The following is a 19,915-nucleotide window of genomic DNA, read 5'->3' as shown; positions in this document are numbered from 1 at the left end:
CTCTTCTGTGCTCATTTTAATACCGATGGCGTACTTTCGAGATAAAGCATGGAAAGTTACGGTAACGCTCTGCGGAAACGTAGAATCGGCTCCGCCTTGAAGCGATCTGTCGAGATAAATCTTGGCGCGCCTTTCATCGCCCCCCAAAAAACGATAAAGCGGCTTGCCGCGTGCTTTGAAGAATCGAAAAAAAAAAAGCATCACTACAAAGATTTGCGGCAATATCTTAGTAGGATGAATGCAAAAAAAGAGAGATCGAGAAGAAATAATTGGTTGGTTGACTGGGGTTTAACATCCCAAAGCAACTCAGGCCATGAGGGACGCCGTAGTGAAGGGCTCCGGAAATTTCTAGCACCTGGGGTTCATTAACGTGCACTGACATCGCACAGCACACGGGCCTCTAGAATTTTGCCTCCATTGAAATCCTACCGCCGCGGCGGGGATCGAACCCGCGTCTTTCGGGTCATCAGCCGAGCGCCGTAACCACTGAGCCACCGCGGCGGGGCTGATTGCTCAAATTAAGACTACACTTTGACGACAATGTGCGCCATTATAGCTAACTTCTAAGTTTCGCGATGACAGTACTCCTGAAGATTTTTGCAATGAAATATCAGCCGCAACTGGGTTTCGTACTCGCGGCGGCGCGAACAAATTTATTCGTCGATGGCCAGAGCAGGAGAGCACGCTGCTATCGCCGCAGCCGATCATGCCTGGTATTAAACTGCAACACACTCTTGTGCTGTGCACGTCGTCTTCTTTACCAATTTCTATCCGTGCGGAAAACCTTTCGCGCGACCTTTTCCGTTTTGACTGCGTTAAAACCCAGCCATTTCTTTTTGTGTGCGTCAAAAAAGATATCGACATTTATGCGAAATGCTAGAGTCCTAATCGAGTTCTTCAAATCAAATTCAGACCAAAGGTCAGCCCGTTTTTGAAATATGCTGCTTCTTGAAATACCTGCATATCTTAAGCCAGACTCAGCCGCTGGCATTAAGGTTAAAAAATTTTTGAATGTGTTTAGCAGATCTTTATGATCGATGAAGCGCACACGAATTGCACGCTTTGCACTATACGCGTGAGTTAAATGATACTAAAAGGTAGTTATCTCCTCTGCAATAACGCACGTTATTTGTTTCACGCAACGGCCGGACGATAAATTCTGGAAAAGTGTTTTCTGAAGTGTTCTTTCCATTCTAATGTACATTCTGCAGTTATTCCCTGCTTCATTTTTGTATGCGGCGCTGAAATCAAAGTGTTTACGAATTAAGGCCGAATAACAATTGTACATGGCCTCATACATAGCATAAGTACCACGTGCGAATGAAAACAAATATTTCCTTGCAACCTTTTCTGATTGCTGCGATAGGACGCAAAAAATTTTTGTTCTGCCCCGAAAGTACTGGAATGGAAAGTTTCTTAACGCTTTAAGTGGCCGCTGACTACCCACACTTGAAAGGCGGGTCCTCGCTACAGACAGCAGGGTCAACCAGGCAAAGTGTGGTAACGACCCGGAGGTGTTGCGAAGCACGCTTTCTTTTTAGAAGGGGCTGACGGACCACATGTTATTTATTTATTTATTTCCTCAAAGGTCTCGGTTGAGACATTACATGAGGGAGTGGACGTTATCTGTCAAACAATGGTAAAAAATGTTAAGATGAAAGGTTGGCGATGCTCCGCTTGAATTCTAATGGGTTGATGATAATGGCAAGTTCGGTGGGCAGGTCATTCCAGTCTCGTGCAGTGCGCTGAAAAAATGACTGCTGAAATGTCACAGTATGGGTTATCCGAGGAAGCCAATTTTTTCCTTCGCCTTTTTTTCTGTTTAGGCGGTTTTTAATGATGAGTACTGCGACAAAAATTCCATGAAATTCAGCGACCACTTTTTTGATGTCGCTTTTTTTTCCTGAGTGTAGCCGATAGAGTTTGACATTTTAAATGGAAAATACATCTTTCATTCGGTCAACTTAAATTAAAAAAAAAAACACTTTTTTGGAATGTGCTGCGTCAACGGCGATGAACTTTTGATGTGCCATTGTGCTCTCTGCTCTTCACCGAGAAAAACCTTCCGTTCGCTTTACCAATAACAGGCGGCCGGGGCACTCCCCGCTTTGTTCGCTGTCAGGTCAACCTGAAGCCTTAAAGATAGTAGTTATTGTTCGAAGCCGCTTCCCAGGCTCTCACCCGCCGTGCTCGTCTCAAGAGGCGACGGTCTGTTGAGCTTCAGGCCTTCGAAGAGGTCCTTCCCTCACCCGCCGTGCTCGAACTCGCTGACCGGCGGTCTGTTGGGGTGTGGCTGCCGGGCACCTTGGAGGACTGCTAGGACGCCCGACCAACAGTTTCAATCGTTTATTGCATCTCGATCTCTATCCTCTTTAAAACACCAAGACCAGCGATTAAATAGCCTGGCCAGACAAAGACATCTGGGCGGAACCAAACGTTTCGTCGCAGTTTCTCCTCGCAACCGCACGGACTGCACCAATCACGACCCTCTTCGCACTCTCCCGCGGTCGTCACGCACTACGCAATGTTCGGAGTCCGCGGCTCGCATCCCGCGCACCACTGCCGAAGACAGGCGATTCTTGCATCCCAAGGAACGGGGTTCTTGTTACCCGCCGCTCATCTCAAGCGCGAAGCCCCGCCGCCGGAAGCTGTTGTTGATCGCACTCGCCGCCACGCGGAGAGCACGTCGTCGCCTTACGTCCGGGCCGCACACGTTGCGTCGAAGAGCGTAAACAGCCGCAGCAAGATGCACTTGAACCACTTGAGCCATGCGTGTCGACGCCGCCGACGCTCCAAGGTTCGCGGGAAGCGCTGCCGGCCCAGACGAACTGCAAGGCGCGCACCACAACACCACAAAAACCGCTCTCGAATAAACAGAGTCGCAGCGACGCTCGCTGGAATGTGCCGCTGGCCCAGCTGCTTGCGTCTACCCTTGACCGCAGCCGGCGCATTCGAAGGGGAGCTCGCAGTCTTCTCAGGCTCCGATGACGCACGTCGCGTTGAGGAGCGCAACATCTTCCCGCCAAGTGTGCTGCATAGCCTTCAGAATGCAGCCACACCATCAATAAGGAAAACAACGAGACGGAGAGGCGTCAGGCATAATACCCACCCGGCCCCCGCAAACACACACAATGACAAAGCCCCGTCAGAGTTTCCAAAGCATGTTACCTCGGCCCCTGGTGAAGCCCCGTCAGTTGGCAGCCATGAGCCTTGAAATAGCATCGGCGTTAGCATTTTGGGTTCCTCTTTTGTGTTCAATTGTCAGATTGAACCTTTGCAGAGCTAGAGCCCAGCGAGTTAGCTTGGCACTGTGCGGGCTGGTAAAAGTGAGATACTTAAGCGGATTATGATCCGTCACCACCCGTACCTGTGCACCAAACAACCAAGCCTCAAGCTTAGTCGGCGCCCAGATGATTGTGTGGGCCTCCTTCTCGATTGTGGCCCACCGAATCTGGGTCGGACTGAGTTTCCTGCTTAGGAAGGCGATCGGGCATTCCCTCCCTTCGCCGTCGCACTGTGCGAGACATGCTCCTACGGCGTAATCAGAGGCATCGGAGGCTAGGATAAATTCCTTGTTAGGGTCTGGTGCTTAGAGGGATGTTGCGCGCCCCAAACACTCTTTAATGCTTTGGAAAGCCCTCTGCGCCTCGTCACAGCGGCCGCCGGCTCTCGCATTTACCTCAGATAACTTATTCCGTAGCTTCAAAAGGTATTCCTCGGCTGGAATTGTTAAAGAGTCGGGGACGGACCAGTCTCCGCTCCATGTCTTTTGCAAAATGGAGAGTGGCCCCACTGGCACCCTCCCATACATTAGCTCGAACGGAGAGCGGCCCGTCGTTTCGTTAGGCACCTCTCTGTACGCCCATAGCAGGAACGGGACAAATCGATCCCAATCCCTGCCGTGCTCCTCAACAATATGGAACAGCATGGACTTGAAAGGCCCGTTCCACCGCTCGACCAGTCCGTTGCTTTGTGGGTGGTCAGGCGCGGAGAATCTCGGGCATGCTGCTAACCTGCACAGCAGCTCCCTAGTCAACTGAGCCGTGAAGTTTGTGCCCTGATCAGAGCACACCGTTTCCGGCACACTCATTCTTGCAAAGATCTGTAGCAACGCCTCGCACGTTGCCCTCGCCGTCAGCGCCCGCAAGCAAACTACCTCAGGCCACCGGGTGTTTACATCGACCACGCACAGCGCGTAACGGTGCCCGCGCATGGATGGTGGTGCAATTGGCCCTATGCAATCGATGCTGACAACTTGAAACGCACTGTCTGGTCTAGACAGGGGCATGATTGGCACTCGGTCGAGAGTGCGCGCAGGGGCCTGCACCTTGCACGAGCGGCACGTGCGGCCGTATTGCTTCACATCTCTCGCTATGCTTGGCCAGTAGAACGACCCCTTTATGCGCTGCAGTGTTTTTCGTTCACGCAGCTGCCCTGCCCACACCTAATCATGCGCCAACCTTAAGACCTCCGAGCGCCGTTCTGATGGCAGCACCAACTGACAACACTGGCGTCCGGCAACTGGCTCTCGGTGGAAAAGCAACTCGTCCTGTATAAGCATGCCATGTGAGCCCTCTTTTGCCTGCGCCCAAGACTCGCTTAGAGATTCTTCAGCGAGCTGTGCGTTGCGGAACTGCTGCCTCGCCGTCTGGCTCGTTTCGGTTTGGCTGATAGCGGGCTCAGCCTCTACGGCGAACGCTATTTTATCATCGCCACGAAGGCTCGTATCCGGCCTCTCTTGTTCGTCGGTGGTTAATTCCTCCGCTCTTATCCCGCCTGAATGACTTGCTACTCTCTCCCCGAGGAGCTCCTCATAGTCACCTGGCGTAATCAGGGCGTCTACGCCTGCGACTAGCTCATCAGTAAGAGCACACAGCACTCCACGTCCAGAGGGATTGAACGACACTAGGGGTGCACCTTCAATTGCCTTCAATGGCACGTAAGCTAGTTAGGCGACTACCTGACTTCCAAACGCTCCTGTCAGCTTCAGTGTTGACCCCGCGCTTTCATACTCCCAGCACAGCGACTTACGAACGACCGTCACGTCGGCACTTGAGTCAACCAAGGCCCTGAGCTCCTGACCCGCGCTTTCTATTGCGATAGTCTTTTCTTCACCTGTTTCTTTGTGTCGCCTAGTAGCCTCCGCTTCGCGCTGCTCAATAAATGGAACGCCTACACGAGCAACAATCTGCCTCTCGCCTTTGCGACTGCTGCTTCCCTCTTGTGCTGCGGCCATTCCTCTTCTAGGGCATTCCCATGAAAAGTGGCCCCTCTCGTGGCACCGGTAGCACTGTCGGCCCAGGACGCCCCTCAACTGTGCTGCCTCCCGATTGAAACAACGTAGCGGACCGCTTCTCGGCAGAGTGTTTTCCCGTTGCCCCGGAGCTGATCCTACTGATGATCTATACTTCCGACTTTCTTCGAAGTTCTCTGCGAGCTCGACAAGGTCGCTAGGTTTAAGGAATCCCTTTTTCTCATTCAGGGCAACGTATGCCCTCGCATTGGCGCCTAAGCATACCTTCAGTCGGTCTGGCACCGTCAGTTGCTTGAAGTTCGCCATCGTGCACACTTTACAGCTGTCTAGGTAACAGTCGAGGTAATTCTCCAGTCGGACAGAGAAGTGCTGCCAGAGAAGTGAGAAGTGCTACGTTTCGCCGGCTGCCTTGCTGCTTGACGAGAATAGTCTCTTGTATTCTGCAGCTGACAGTCTCAGGCCATTAAGAATTTTATCTTTCAGAGAGGCAAAATTTTTCCTTTCCTCTGCTGACAACCGCACGAGGACCCCCGCGCCTTTTCGCTCAGCCTCGGTAACACCAGTCCGGCCCACCACTCGGTCGGGACGTCGTATGAGTATAAGGTAGCTTCCACCTCCTCAAACCATCCAGGCACTAACCGCTCGTGACTCGGCATAGGTGCCAAGACGCCCTTCAATAGGCTGGCATATTTTAGCCTCCTATCTTCGTCTGCGCCGGTGTTCATTGCTGCGGTGCTCCCGCTATTGCTAGCCTCCGTGCTCTGCATCCGCGCAATCGCTCTGTTTCTAGAATCAATTTCTGATTGTCCGTCTGCTCTTCTACATTCTTCAATTGCAACTGCAGCAATGCGAGCTGCTCCGACGTCGCTACTAGTGAGGCGTCTAGATCGCTCTCGCCTGTCTTGCCCGCGGCTGAGAACTCTTCAGTCGGGTCCCCTTCTTCCATATTGGCCCCTTGCTTAGCGCTATCGCTTCTAAAAACCCAGGGCCGTGGCACTGCATACGCCCACAGACGCCAAAGCGGTACTCGCCTGATCACCGCAGCGTCCGTTGGCGTGTCTCATCTTGTCTCGCCTTGATTCGGCCTTCCAGGCGGCTGTCGAGGTCCGGTGTTGTCGTCGTTCCCGCAGACTCCAGTTCTGCCACAGCAGATCCTGTCGACTGCGCCAGTTATAGTTCGAAGCCGCTTCCCAGGCTCTCACCCGCCGTGCTCGTCTCAAGAGGCGACGGTCTGTTGAGCTTCAGGCCTTCGAAGAGGTCCTTCCATCACCCGCCGTGCTCGAACTCGCTGACCGGCGGTCTGTTGGGGTGTGCCTGCCGGGCACCTTGGAGGACTGCTAGGACGCCCGACCAACAGTTTCAATCGTTTATTGCATCTCGATCTCTATCCTCTTTAAAACACCAAGACCAGCGATTAAATAGCCTGGCCAGACAAAGAACATCCAACCTCGCCAATCAGGCGTGAGGTTGATACATCTGGGCGGAACCAAACGTTTCGTCACAGTTTCTGCTCGCAACTGCACGCACTGCACCAATCACGACTCTCTTCGCACTCTCCCGCGGTCGTCACGCACTACGCAGTGTTCGGAGTCCACGGCTCGCATCCCGCGGACCACTGCCGAAGACGGGCGATTTTTGCATCCCAAGGAACGGAGTTCTTGTTACCCGCCGCTCATCTCAAGCGCGAAGTCCCGCCGCCGGAAGCTGTTGTTGATCGCACTTGCCGCCGCGTGGAGAACACGGCGTCGCCTGACGTCCGGGCGGCGTAGGTTGCTTCGAAGATCGTAAACGGCCGCAGAGAGATGCGCTTCAGCGTTCGGAGTCGGCGGCTTGCATCCCGTGCGCCAGTGTCAGAGACGCGCGAGATTCGCATTCCGGGGAGCGAGGTCCTACCCGCCTCTCACGTGGGAAATCCCGCCGCCGGAAGCTATTGTTCATCGCACTCGCCGCCACGCGGAGAGCGCGTCGTCGCCTTACGCCCGGGCCGCACACGTTTCGTCGAAGAGCGTAAACGGCCGCAGCAAGATGCACTTGAACCACTTGAGCCATGCGTGTCGACGCCGCCGACGCTCCAAGGTTCGCGGGAAGCGCTGCCGGCCCAGACGAACTGCAAGGCGCGCACCACAACACCACAACACCCCCTCTCGAATAAACAGAGTCGCAGCGACGCTCGCCGGAATGTGCGGCTGGCCCAGCTGCTTGCGTCTACCCTTGACCGCAGCCGGCGCATTCGAAGGGGAGCTCGCAGTCTTCTCAGGCTCCGATGACGCACGTCGCGTTGAGGAGCGCAACAATAGTGAAGGCTCCAAAGCATTTGCAGGAGCACAGATCTCGAAGACAACGCTGAAAAGCTGAAAACTGATTGGAAGTGAAACATTTCAATGCTGTCAGAGACCAATGTCGGGTATAAGAAGAAAAAAACTGACCAGACCATCTTGTGTAAAAAACGCAGATTTTATTTGGCCCTAACAAGTTGAAAGGAGTATCACTTTTCATTATCCTCTTCTGGTTAATAGCGCAACTCTGTCCGAGGTTCTGGCCGTGTTGAATCCATAGTCAGCATGTGAGGGCTTTTGCAGCGCAGTAAGCATCCTCCGGTTAAATTACATTTCACAAACACATGCGGTAGCAATCACCGTCCCACGACCGCCGCTGTGGTTAAAATCTGCACTGACAGCAAATGGAGAGGTTAGCGTACACGTAACGTGGCCACACCTAAAGGCGTAGGTGGAGACAGCCGCCGGAACCCAAAAATTATTGCACATTCCAGAACGTGCAATGCCCCATGATAGGATACACTGGCAGCGATTGGTTGTTCTGTCAACATTTTTGCAAGAATATATATATATTTATTCTCGTCTGCTTAATTGCTTAGCGAGGGCCTCCTTGATGTCATAGAAACTCAGGACGTCCTACGTCCGCCGCTTATGAACGTGGGTGGCGCTGATGAACACTCTCAAGTTTACGTCACTTGTAAACATAAATACCCCCAAAAGCAGAAGATCTGATAGCCGTTGCCGTAGCTCAGTTGGTAGCGCACCGGACGCGTAATTCGGAGGTTGTGGGTTCGGTTCCCACTTGCGGCATGTGGTTGTTTTTTCTGCTTTTCTGATCAATTATCTTTAATCGATAACATATTCAGTAATATTCTTTATCAATCAGCACCTCAAAATAAATCAAATAAAATGAAATCCGCTATGTTCCTTCGTTTCTGTGGCTGTTGGCTTCTCTTATATATATATATATATATATATATATATATATATATATATATATATATATATATATATATATATATATATATATATATATATATATGCGAAATTCAGAAATGCCTTATTTAGGTAAACATTTATAGCTAGTCGACGCCTAGCAACCAAGTACGTTTATATATATATATATATATATATATATATACATATATATATATATATATATATATATATATATATATATATATATATATTGTCACGACCAGAGGAGCCGCGAAGGTAGGCGTCGGCAAGAACCCAAGACTAGGAGCGGGAGCCTTCTTTTAATTATAGAGCCAGCTTCCACGACACCAAACAGAACCAGCGCGCCGCGAGAGTCCACCGCCGCTTCGTCGTCGTCTTCGATTCAGCGCGGAGGCCGCGCGGCGCGTTAGGCGCGTGGCAATATATACACATATACAGGGTGTTTCACCTAGGACTTTCTGCAATTTTTAAAAATAAGCTATTTCAATTAGATGCGCGCTTTTTCTGGCATAGCATTGTCAGTGGTGTAGTACATCATAATTCAACTAAGACGTGCTAACTAGGAGGCTTGTTAACCAATATTTAATAGTTAACTTTTAAACTATTACCATTGGGCTCCTTAATTATTGAGAGGCACGCAGCCCACCGTAAGTAATGTCCATATCCGTTGTTAGAATTTCGAGAACGTGATTATCCTCGGCGCTGTGGCCCAACAAATTTCGCCTACATCGCGCCAAAATACATGCGGTTTGAGAAGCTTGCAGGCAAAGCAACCTCTCCAGTGAACCTAACTCGTCGAAATAGCCAAAATTTGTTGGGCCACAGCGCCGAGGATAATCGCGTTCTCGAAATTCTAAAAACGGATATGGCCATTACTTACGGTGGGCTATATGCCTCTCAATAATTAAGGAGCCCAACGGTAATAGTTTAAAAGTTAACTATTAAATATTGGTTAACAAGCCTGCTAGTTAGCACGTCTCAGTTGAATTAAGATGTACTACACCACTGACAATGCTATGCCAGAAAAAGCGCGCATCTAATTCAAATAGCTTATTTTTAAAAATTGCAGAAAGTCCTAGGTGAAACACCCTGTATATGTATAGTGAAGGGCTCAGGAAATTTCTACCACGTGTGCTGTGCGGTGTCAGCGCACGTTTAATAAGCCCGGTGGTAGAAATTTCCGTAGTCCCTCACTACGGCGTCTCTCATAGCCTGAGTCGCTTTGGGATGTTAAACCCCCTAAACCTAATCTACCGAAACGATCCTGCGACATATCTCTGACTTTGCCTATAATTACCCCCCAAAGGTGTCTTCCCCCCTCTCCTTCCTCGGGTTTAGATAGGCTGTTAGTTTCTTTCGTATAGATACTTAAACCATACTTACCTACCCTGAAGAGTTCAATGCGATAGCAACTGAGAAACGTCCCGAACAAACACACCTACTCTGCCGCCTAGTTTTCGCTTACATTCCGATATACGAGGTGTTCTCAGAAGATGTGCACTTTTTAAAAACAGAATTTTTGTGTTTGAAGCTCGCTTTTTGTGGCAAACTATTTTCAACGGTGTAGCGCAGCAGAATACTGCAAAGTAAGACGTCCTAACTAGTGGTGCGGTTAACTAACACTGACTTGGTAACTTTTAAGGCGGAAGCCTTTAATGCCTCATCGTTGTAAGCAGGAGTTGTCGACAGAAAATGTCACGCTTTTCAATTGGTCGAAATGCTCGTGACGTCACAGTGCGCGAATTTCAAATGGGGCTAATTGTACTTTCGCTAGTAACCATGCAACCAATGAAAGGGATCGTATAGTGATGCTCTAACTAAGTGGGACTGAGTTTAGTTAATTGATTAATTAATCAATTAGCCTAATTAAGATAGAGGAGAACGAATAGGTCAGAAGAGAGAAGAAGAGAGAAGAAAGACGCGCGTCGCAGCGACAACAGCGTCCGCGGAAGGAGACGCTGCTGAAAAAACAGATAAGTACAAAGCCGCGTTCGCTCCACCACCACGCACTTCCCCACTCAGTTCGACGTTGCTCGTTTCATATACGTTGTGTCGAACATCCTAGACAGTTCCAGCATTTGACAGGTGAATGACAGAACACGATGGATAGAAATACAATAATATAAATATGAAATAGCCTAATTAACCTTTCTAGTTAGACCGCATAAATCAATAAAACCGAGAACGAAATTGGTCGAGTTGGGGAATCGAACCAGGGTCTCCGGAGTGCGATACGAGCACGCTAGCCACTCCGTAATGCCAGCTGAATGGTTTGGAATGAACAAAGGCGCGTCTAGCTAATACGGCGTCTTCGTTCACTCCCATCTTCCCCCTTTCCCTTACGGCGAGGTGCAGGTGTCCACCCAGATATGCGAGAGAGATACATTTCCTTTCCTCAAAAAATAAATTTACCGTCCAGCAAGGCGTACAGCCGAATTGGCGATGGCGTTCTGTGGACTCCCTGGCAGCGTTGCAAGACGCTGTCGCGTTCCACTCTTACAGGCAAAGCTTAACATGTTAACCACACATCAGTAACACACGCAGACAGCCAATGGACGCGTCATTCGCTGGCAGCACTTGAATCATCATTCACAACCACATTCGTGGCAGAATGCTGTACTCAGGCTTTCGCCTTGCACCACTTTAGTCGCCAAAGTGACTCCTAATTTTTTTAAGTTTCCTTACTTATTGAGATGCGTGCGAGATGCGAATACTCCAAAAACGCGTTTGCCCTCGCCCCTATTGCCAAACATTACTTGCCTTGTCTTTCGAGTTACGTGCACTGGGGTGGTTGTTTTGCCTCAAACGTTTTGAAATCGCAACGCATTTTGGCGAGATGTTCGCAAAATTTGTGTTTGTGTTTACCCTACAGCGTTTGTGTCAGTTGATCTTTCATAAGCTGCACCGTTTTAAAGGCTCCTCTGATGCCTTGTTTTCCTTTCAGCTAACTCGTTTAGAGGAATTTCCTTCAGTGTCAGTTAGGGTGTCCCGTTGGACTCACCTAGCGTAAGCTTTTAACTGAATCATTTCCTATATTCTAAGGATGAGGCAGCATGTAATGTGCATGAGAAATTTTTTTAAAGCACTTCACAAGTCGTAATTCTTTCAGAAAGCATGCTCTCTAATAGGTTAACGAGGTTTTATTGTTCACAGAGCAAATAAATGAACGCTTATGGCTGCCTTGTGCATTTATAAAAATTTTTCGCAACTGCAGATTGGTTGTGCGAATTGTCTAAGTTCCACAGGCACAAAAAATTCAAAAATTGTCATAAAATATATTGCAACCTAGTGTTCTGAGGTGCCGCATGAAAGGACGATGTTGAAGTGTCTCGCGCTGGCTAGCTGTCGTATTCTGCCGGTTACTGTCCTGTCGCCCTATCTTACGAGACATATTTTGGTGGAGGTGCTGGGAAAGACCCCTGCATATGTCTCATATTCCTTCGGATACCCTGGGCTCCAGTCCTTCGCTAATGGACACCCCTGTGCACCGTGCTAGCGGTTGAAACCAAAGCCTACATCCCGAACACGGCCTTTTCGAGTCTGCTAAGGTACCAACCCATCGACCTGTCATGCCAGCTGCGGCCTCCTACACCTTGCAGAATCCGCGACTGCCCAAACCATTCCACGGCAGTAAGCTCTAAGTGGTCGACGACTGGCTGGTCGAGTTTCAACGGGTTGCCTCGCTCAACCAGTGGGACGACGCCGCCAAGCTTCGAAACGTCTTCTTTAGTGTGGAGGATGGTGCACGTACCTGGTACGAGAGCCGAGAAGACGCCTTAACATCATGGCGCGAGTTCCGCCTACGCCTGCTGGAGGCCTACATCAGCACGGATCGTCGAGAACGGGCTGAACGGGCTTTGCAGTTTCGCATTAAAATGCCGAATGAGACTCTAGCCATGTACGTGGAGGACGTGACCCGGCTGTTCCGGCGAGCTGACCCGGCCATGCCCGAAGAGAAAAAGGTGCGCCACCTCAAGCGCGGCGTTAAAGAACAACTGTTCGCTGGCCTCGTGCGCAGTCTACCAGGGACTGTTGCTGAGTTTCTCACGGAAGCGGTCACGATCGAGAAGATGGTCCTGCGGCAGTGTACCGCCTACGACAGGCCGGTACTCGCCGCTTCGGCTACAGAACCGTTTCCTGCCTTCGTTGCTAACCCTTATCTCTGCGAGCGGATCCACTACGTTGTCCGCGAAGAGCTCCAGACGCTTTTCGGTGCTCCCCTGCCGACGGCCGGCTCTCTCGCTAGCCTCGTCCGCGAAGAGGTTCAAGCCTTTAGGCCTTCGCTCCCGTCCGTTGATCCGCCCCCTTTTCCCACGGCGTACCGTCGGCCAACGTATGCTGAAGCCTTGCGACGTTCTGCACCTTCTTCAGCGCAGTTTCCTCCGTCCAATCAAGGCACACTGTTTTCCACAAACCCCGACACCTACACCGACAATCGACGACCGCCCAGCGGAAGATGGACCTGTGGCGTGCCCCAAATCAGCGGCGTCTGTGCTTTCACTACGGGGAACCTGGTCATATGTATCGTCAGTGCCCGTATCGACAGCTTGGGCTGCAGGGGTTCCCCGTCGACATGCCCTGCCCACCATTAGGTCAATGACCTCGGAATATCGAGGACTACGTGGCCTAGCAGCGCATGGCGACAATTACCCAGCGGCAGTCTCGGTCTCCATCATCACGCTGACCTTCGCCACAGCCCTAAAGCTCCTCCTGGATGGCGCAGAGACGGTCGCGAAGCCCCCGCCGGAAAAACTGAAGAGAGCGACCTCCGGGGGCGAGGGCGCTGGAAATCGATGCGAGCAAGACCCCCCGACAACGCGAGCAGCGGTCGACCGCGATTTAAAGGCAACGACAGCAGTTCCTGAACTCGGAGATCGATTCTCGTTGGATATACCCGTGCTTATCGACGGCTATAAGGTTGGTGCTTTGATGGACACTGGCGCTGATTTCTCGATTTTAAACGGAAATCTAGATGCGCTTCATAAAAAGGTAACGACGCCATGGTCCGGCACGCAGATTCGCACGGCTGGTGGACATGTCGCAACTCCGCTTGGCCTGTGAACGGAAAGAGTCCAAATTCGCAGCTCCACATTTTTTCTGCTGCACAATATTCTGTTCTGACTCCTATAAAAAAACTGCTACTTCTTCCAATGACATTTAAAAAGGTTTCGCTGTATACCTTTAACGTTTAAAGCTTCTTTCGTGTTGACATTTGCTCTCCAGACTTAGGCGTTTAATGCCATTGATAAGTTTTAATGTTGCTTTCTGAACTTCGAAGAACGAAATACTTTGAATTTTCTTCTGCGGAAAACTAAACTAAATATCGCTCCGACACCACCGCGAATCGGATGACAGATCCCAAATCAATGCTTACCCGAAAACAAGAGGCACCGAGGCCGTGTTTTTTGAGTAGGGTGAGACGGCCTCCCGAAGAGAAATTGCCACCCGTGGTAACCCTTCTGGGATTCGAATAAACATTCGCTAGCCGCAAGAACTCGTTCACATGTCACCTTTATCAGCATTACTTGCTGACGACTAAATGACAATGCGCGTGTATGGCACAACTTCGAGTTCGATTCCAGTTCTTGTGGAGTCATGAGTCGGATATCCGGCCACATTAAAAAGAAAATCAAAAGGGCATAAATCGTAGTGATGATTATCAACGTTATGGTCAACGTCATTTGTACTTTCGTAATTGATCAGTTTGGTCCGCTCATCAGAGCTCTTGGCGGCAGCACTGCCGCAGTTTTTGTCTTCCGGTGGATCTGGATGTATGACTAAATACGTAGGCTTTCTTATGTTGAAAACAGTAGCGTTCTGTGGCGGATAAGGAGGCGAGAAGCCAGTAAAGGTGGCCCATTGCTTGTAATACAGTCATTTAGGAATTACCACACGCTAATACTCTGAGGAGGCTAATGAAGCACATTTCGTGAAGCCCATTTTATATGGGAACCAAACACAAGAGAAAATGAAGACTGAAGAAATATCGTGTTCTTTTTCAATGATGCATTCGTGCGCAACATAGTAAGCCTTTTCAGTTGAGTTCAGTTTATTTCCTTAAGGACCCCTATTCAGGGGTATTACATAAGGGGTGGGGCTACTGATAAAACATGAGGTTGGGTTTAATCCAACATCAGCTGCGTTGACTCTAGGTAGAATCTTGATGGACAGGTAATGGATGCGACTTCGTGGGAGAGGCCTTTCCAGTCAGATGCTTGTTGTTTACTTGTTGTTTTGAGCGCACCCACGTATTGTCAGGGGATTAATCACAGCAGAGATACGTCAGAAGTGGAATGTGATCTTTAATTTGACGTTCTACCTTTGCGCACAAAAAATAAGACATACTGGTCTTCAAGTTCTAACAAGAAAAAGTAAATAGCTCGTGACATTAAACGTACAGTTCTTCTTTATAATTTCGTTATGTCAACGCATGTACTCCGAAGCCATCTGTGAGTCTTGAAAGAAAACAAAACAACTGAAGTGCTACAGCGCTTAAAACAGCATGTACCTTTGGATATAAATATTAAGGCTCTAAAGGCAAAGAAAGGTGCTCCTAACTCCACGCTAGGACTGCTTACTGGCTGGCGACGTCCAACAACTTCATATGAAGTCGACAACGCTCCTCGTGTGTGCCCTTTTGGCGCTGATTGTAGCCGCAGAGTAAGAATGACGTTTCATCACTCTTTCACTGTGATTTGTGCAACTCGCTTAGATACAAAATCAGGTTGGGAAAAGTTTGAGAACGTAAAGCACTTATAATGTTTTATCTATATCTTAGCGCCAGGCATGAATTTAGCAACACTGCTTGTTGACAATCCCCTCAGGGGGGGAAATACAAAGAATAAGCCAACCTTTCGTAATGACGTCCATAAGAAGTTTTTTTTTGCCTTGGTTTATGATTGCTCCTTATCTATGCAGTGATCGTTGTGAAACACAACGCCGTATGCATAAAAACAGGAATGTTTAATTTTTTTAACACTGGACAAAACTTATGCTTTTTTCATAAAAATGATTTGGTACACGTGTTTAAAAATACTTTAGCTGAAAACTGCTAGTGTATTGCTTCTATCAGAGTGCACATAAGCTCGAAATTTGCTTGCTTCAGGAGTTGCGTAGTACACTGTTAAAAGCTCAAAGGATGGGATGGACTCTCATCCGTGCATCCGTCCTGCATTGTGTGTGTGCTCTTTTTGGTGTTTTCGTTCTTTCGTGCTGGTTTGATCTGTTGATAGCAATGAAACAACTAGCCCAGTCCAAAATCCTGAATAAAATGATAGGCAAGCCGCATTGCCCGAATATGTGTGCCCCGGTTCCTTTGGAAGTTCCAGGGGGGTCACAACCTTTTCTCACTCAAGAGGTAGCCATGCAGCGGACTCGGTTCGCATCTTTGTTTCTCACAGCCTTAGAAGTAGCTGATTCGCGTACTCTGGCTGGTCAGTGGGCTCACGCACTATATGGTCATATTTAAAGGAGATCAGAGACCTAACTTTCATTCATTCATGTTTGTTGTATGACTTGAAACTGCTTAACATCTTAGGTACAGGTTTCATAATCATGGACTACATTTTACAAATCATGAGACGTGTCTGCTCGTGCACACGGCAACTTTATCGAGGCAGCAGGTACGAAACAACGTCCTGCTACAATGCCAAAAAGTTTTCGTCTATGCAGGCATTCTCGTAATGTTAGGTGTCAAGGCTACAAAGGATAAAAAAATGAACTCTTGAGAGAAAAACACAGTGCATGTCAAGATACCGGCACCGCTAAAGAGAACTCTGTACGCTGTCACAGAAGCATGGTTTTTTCCTTTCATGCAGCTAGAGTGATGAGAGAAAAAAAAAACTGCTTCCGGAGGTTACTCCACAGACAGGGCACAAGGCCAGAGCCAATCTGGGTTCTCAAAATCGACGTCCACGTAGTTGGCAACGGCAGTTCTTTTTCATGCGCCGAGCAACGAAGCAAAAGATAGCGCCGGCCGCGGTTTAATCGTAGCGTCGAGGCCCCCTAACCGGGGAAAACAGCGCACACGTTTAAAATTGGGCGCCTCATTCATTTGGACACGTCACCAGCGGACGTTGCGCTAACACAAAGTTTCCTGCGTGCCTTTTGCGCTGAGTTTCCGTTTTATGTGAAAAAAAAACGCCGGTTTTTCTCGAGCTGCAGAGCTTTAGAGACCGACTTTTTCTTCGTTTCAAAAACTGATATAACATCCTCTTGTCCATGGCTTCGAACTCCCTATTGGTACTAACCAGACAACTGTTCTAATTAAAAAGTTAATTAGTGGATTTTAGTTATTTAGCTACATTATTAAAGTATTTCTTATGGTAAATTTTGTCCGCCCCAGCAGATAGTGTGTTCCTGAAAACATTTTTTTTTCAATTTCTGATTTCTTATCTTTAGGAATTTTTGAAAATGTTCGCTGAAACACCCGGTACAACGTGAAGACATTCGTGCGATTCTCTGCTGTTCTGTTTGCAAACTATGACGTGTTTTTCTTCGATCACTGCCCATTCTAGTCGAGTGACTCGAGCCTGAGCTAAATGATGAATGACATACCACTGTTTCGGAGGAAATTCTGTGTGAAAAGCATTCTCTGAGTAGTAAGAACTAGACGTATATACTATGTGAACTAACAATCAGCAAACTGCTACGCTCGGGGAGAGACCGCCAGGTGGCCACCGCAGCGAGCGAACGTGTGTCGCGTCGGCTCCGGAATTTTCTACTCTTTTGTGCGGTTTTTCAAGGACCCATGACCTGAAAGCTCCTGCAATTGGTTCGTAAAGCTGTTCCGCATCGTTTTCATCTACGTCTCGGGACTTTCGAGCCCGAATTTTGGGTGAAATTGTTTAGTATTGCTCCGAACGCGGGGCGGACGCCTCGCTTGGCCTCGCTCCAGGCATAGCTCGACCACGGAACGCTTTGGCCTAGCCCAGGGCTAACCACCCGACTCGTGCACCGCCATGACCTCTCTTGACGCCGAACGTGCCTGCAGCAGGATGGCTTACCAAGTTGAAGAAGACATCACGCCCGAAGAGTTTGCTACCGATCCGAGGTGGAGCCGGGCACTTACGGCCCGCAAGCTAGCGCACCCAGCTGCGTTCTTGTCCAAGCAAGCCGTCTCTGCCATGGCCTCGCTACCCAAGTCTTCGCCACCGGCCGGCCTCGCCACACCGGCCCAGCCCCAAATAGGCAAGTCGTCTTCGCCCACTCTGCCTAAACTCAAGCGCCAGGCTCCCCTACCGAAATTGCCTACCCTAGACCGGAAAGTTATATTCCGACCCAATGGAGGTTTAGACCTTCGCCAGCACAACGGAGGCTTCCTGCTCTCCCTTTTGTGCACCATATTGAAACTCCCCGTGGAAGCTGTACGTCAACAGGACATCATCCGAATAAACACCCGCAACAACTCGTTCACCGTGAGTACGCCTTCAGAAGAGCGCGCGGCGCGCTACGTGCAGATCACCTCCCTACTCGTTGGGGACACGACGTACCCGGTGAAAGCCTACGTAGCCCAACCCGACAACGCCATCCGAGGCGTACTCTACAACGCCATCTATGATCAGCAGGCAGAAGAGATCGTCTACGACCTCCAAACCTATAACAAGAGCGATTCCTACACCATTTCCGACGCGAGGCAACTGGGCAAGACGAAGTCGATCCTCGTCACTTTCACCAACACCAAGAAGGTACCCAAGCAACTCAAATTATATGGGGCAATCTACAACTGCTACCCCTTCTTGGCGAAAGCCGAAGCATGCTTCAACTATCGGAAGTCCGGACCGGAAGCCCGGTTGGAGCGACGTGGGTACGGATCCTCGCCAAAAACTCTGCCTCAGATATGGGGAGAATCATACACCAGCCGACCCACCCACGTGAGAAGTCAAATGCATCCTGTGCAACGGATCGCACTTTACTGCTTCAAAGGAATGCAAGGTTCGCTTCAACCGCCCGGGCAAAAAGAAACCAGGCACCACCGCCAACTCTACCAAAGAAACAGAGGGGAGCAGTCGCCGACCCACCGACAGTCACGAAGCCGGCAGCGGTCAAACTCTAGAGGCCGCGCCAACTCCCGCTTCAGATACAGCGCCCAAAAAAGCAGCGGAGCCCCCCTACCCGCAGTGATTAGAAAAGCGTTAAAGATCAGCGCGAAAAACACGCTACTAATCCTAGGCGATTTTAACGCCGGGCTCATAAGCTGGGGCTACAAGCACAACTGCAGAAAGGGATCACAACTCTGGACATTAATGCAAAATGAGGGCCTTACCCTCGTTAACGATACGCAACAGTACACGCGCATAGGAAATAGCGTGCAGGTAAACACCACCCCAGATCTCACAATCACCAAAATCATCGCACAGTGTCAGTGGGCCAACACGCAGATCTCCCTAGGCAGCGACCACTACATCATTCAAACAACCTTCGTACTGAAGTCGATCCCCTCTGTAAAACGACAACTTACAATCACAGATTGGGATAAATTCAGGAATCTCCGGAAGGAATCCCCTGCTGAGATAGAACATCTTTCAACATGTGTGAATACGCTCACGAAGGACGTCGGAAGTGCCACATCCCAAGTACCCAGCCATCCGGAAACGGACATCGTGGACAGCAGACTTCTTCACATGTGGGAAGCACACTCAAGTATGCATAAAATGTGGCTCAAAAACAAATATAACAGACCTTTAAAAGTAAGGATAGCGGCGTTAGTAAAAAAAGATCGAGACACATGCATCACACCTAACACATCAACAGCGGGGCCAGATTTGCAACCGCATGGAAGGAAATCTGGGACTGAAAGACATGTCGAAACTTCTTCGTTGCCTCTTGAAACCAGAAAACACTGAAGACTTCCAACAAAGTAACGTAACCCGCATCGCTCACAAATTAGATGTGGACGGCAGCACCCTGATCCAAAAGTTAAGAGACAGGTATCTCACAACCACACCTAGGACCCCACTCCCCCAATACTTAGGCTCTCCGAACTTCGAGCTCGACGAAGACATATCGACGTGGGAGGTGAGAGCATCCATGCACAAACTGCGCACCACGTCGGCGCCGGGCGGAGATAAAATCACGAACAAAGCATTACGGAACCTGGACAAAAATTCAATCTAAGCAGTAACCAAACTGTTCAAAAAACACTGGAGGGAGGGCACCCTCCCCTCGGAATAGACCCACGCTAAGGTCACCTTTATTCAAAAGCCAGGAAAACCACTTCAATTGGCGAACCTCCGTCCCATATCGCTCACCTCATGCCTGGGAAAACTCCTCGAGCACGTTATTCTCAACCGTCTCCAAAACCACATGCACTACCAGGATCTCTTCCCCTATACGATGCTGGGATTTAGAAGCAGCCTGTCCACGCAGGACGTGATGATCCAGATCTCCGAAGAAATTCTACACCCCAGACACGGCAAGCGCACGA

The 19,915-nt window shown here is 49.6% G+C and overlaps 1 non-coding gene and 1 pseudogene across 1 annotated transcript; one reads left to right on the top strand and one right to left on the bottom strand.

The window, feature by feature from the left end:
* Positions 1 to 428: 428 nt before the first annotated feature.
* On the bottom strand, positions 429 to 502 carry TRNAI-GAU (transfer RNA isoleucine (anticodon GAU)). The gene has a single exon. It is a non-coding gene; the product is annotated as a tRNA-Ile (tRNA).
* An 11,413-nt stretch (positions 503 to 11,915) lies between these two features.
* Positions 11,916 to 13,174, top strand: LOC149366213 (uncharacterized; annotated as a pseudogene).
* Positions 13,175 to 19,915: the final 6,741 nt, after the last annotated feature.

The sequence above is a fragment of the Amblyomma mixtum genome, chromosome 1 (assembly GCF_055824585.1).
Source record: "Amblyomma mixtum isolate Tamu chromosome 1, ASM5582458v1, whole genome shotgun sequence".
Classification (NCBI taxonomy): Eukaryota; Metazoa; Arthropoda; class Arachnida; order Ixodida; family Ixodidae; genus Amblyomma; species Amblyomma mixtum.
This window is presented reverse-complemented; position numbering and strand designations above follow the sequence as displayed.